Raw genomic sequence first — 2,606 nt, forward strand, 5'->3', positions numbered from 1 at the left:
CTATCAGGGATTGAACCCAGGGGTGCTCTACCACTGAGCTACATCCCCAGTCCTTTTTATTTTCATTTTAAGACAGAGTATCATAAAGTTGCTGAGGCTGGCCTTGAGCTGACAATCCTCCTACCTCAGCCTCCCAAACTGCTGGAATTTCAGGTGTGTACAACTACACCCTGCATCTTTATATTTTTAACAATTCCCTGTGACTGGTAAACTGCAAGAAAACAGGGTTTTATTTTTGTATTTCTTTCATATCTTTTCAAAAACTGTTGGTAAACATAAATGAAATAAGATAGAGCATCTGATGGACCATAAAATTTGGCTCAATAAATTTAAAAGGATTGAAATTATACAGATTATGTGCTGTAACTACAATAAAATTAGAGATCTAGAAAAAGCCCCATATATTTGGAAATTAAATAACATAAACATTAATTACATTTTATATACTAGCACACATTAGAGAATAAAATTTTAATTACAACAACAGCATAAATTATATAGTGTTTAGGAACAAATATATCAAAGTATATTCAAAACTTCTATATTAAAACCTACAAAATACTACTGAGAAAACTTCATCAAAATCTAAATGAAAAAATGTACCATGCTTCTACATAGGAAGACTCATAATTGTTAAGATATCATTTCTCCAACATGGATTTTAGAGGCAGTATACTCCTAATTGTAATCCCAGAAGAGTTTTAAAGAAATACTAATTGGATAGGGCATAGAGGAAAATAAAGGCATATGGAAATGCAAAAAATAAATCTATATTATGCAAAGTAATTTTGAAAAAGAACAAAGCTAAAGAACTTAAAATAACTGACAATTGAGGCTTATATTTTAATAGTAATGAAGACAGTGTGACATAAGGATCAACAAATATATCAGTAAAATTGCATAGAGAGTGTAGAAATATCCTCCCACCTGTAAAGTCATTTGACTTTTGGACAAAATAACCAAGGCAATTCTTTGGGGACAGAAAAGTCTTTTCCATGAATGATACTGGAACCACTGAAATAAAACTCAATTCTCTTTTGGGAGGGTATGGGGGGTAACCGGAGATTGAACTCAGGGGCACTCAACCAGTGAGCCACATCCCCAGCCCTATTTTGTATTTTATTTAGAGACAGGGTCTCACTGAGTTGCTTAGAGCCTTGCTTTTGCTGAAGCTGGCTTTGAACTCGTGATCCTCCTGCCTCAGCCTCCTGAGCCACTAGGATTACAGGCATGCGGGCTCAATTCTTACTTTATGCTATAAACAAAAATTAATTTGAGATGGGACAGATATGTAAAATAAGAAGTAAAACTATAAATCTTTTACATAAATACGTAGACTATCTTTGTGACATGAGGTCAGGTAAAGGTTTCTTAGAATAAAGAAAGCAGTAACCATAAATGAAAAACAATGATAATTTAGACTTTGTAAAATTTAAAACATTTGCTCATCAAAAGGCATCATTAAGAAAATTAATGAACAACCAGGCACAATGGCACAGGCCTGTAATCCCAGCTACTTGGGAGGCTGAGGCAGGAAGACGGCAAGTTTGAAGCCAGCCTCAGCAACTTACGAAGGCCCTAAGAAACTTAGTGAGACCCTGTCTCAAAATAAAAAATAAGAAGTACCCCTTGGTTTCATCGCCAGTATCAAAAGAAAAGAAATTAAAAAAACAATCATCAGGCTGGGAGAAAAATTTGTAAAATATATACATTTGACAAAATACTGGTATTGAAATACATACACAATCTTTGCAACTCCACAATAAAAAGAAAAAAAAAACTATTTAAAATGAGCAAAAACATTAAGTAAAACCCTCACATATATGGACAATGAGTACATGAACATATGTCCAATATTATTAGTCATCAGGGAAATACAAAATAAAATTACAATTAGCCAGTTTGACTAAAATTGAAGGTATTAACACCATTAGTTTACATATAAACTAGTACGGAAGGTTCATAGCAGCTTTATTTATAATAACCCAAGATTGGAAACCCATGTAACCTTCTTTAGGACAATGGATAAACAGTATCTTCACAGAAAGATATACTACTTAGCAATCAAAAGGAACAACGTAGATGAATAGGAAAAAAATATGTTAGCTGGGGTTGGCTCATGCCTATAATCCCAGGGGCTTGGGAAGCTGAGGCAGGAGGATCAAAAGTCAAAACCAGCCTCAGAAATTTACTGAGGCCCTAAGCAACTTAGCAATACCCCGTCTCTAAATAATTTTAAAAAGGGGGGGGGGTGCTGGGAATGTGGCTCAGTGGCTGATTGCCCCTGGGTTCAGTCCCCGAAAGAAAGATGAAAGAGAGAGGGGGAGGGGATAGGAAGGAAAAGGAAAGAAGGAAAGAAAGAAAGAAAAAAAATGTTGACTGAATAAAGCCTTAACAATAGACTATGTACAGTTCTAGTTATATGAATTTATAGAGCATTTGAAACTCATTTATGATGAGAGAAAAGTATAGAATGGTATTTTCTTATGGAGTGTTAGGAGATTGGGAAGTGACATGAGATAACATTCTGGGGTAATATTGTTATTCTGTGGTTTGGTTGAATAGATTTGTGCATTTATGAAAATTCATTGAATAATGTATTCAAT

This window comes from Marmota marmota, unplaced genomic scaffold, assembly GCF_001458135.2.
Source record: "Marmota marmota marmota unplaced genomic scaffold, marMar, whole genome shotgun sequence".
Lineage (NCBI taxonomy): Eukaryota > Metazoa > Chordata > Mammalia > Rodentia > Sciuridae > Marmota > Marmota marmota.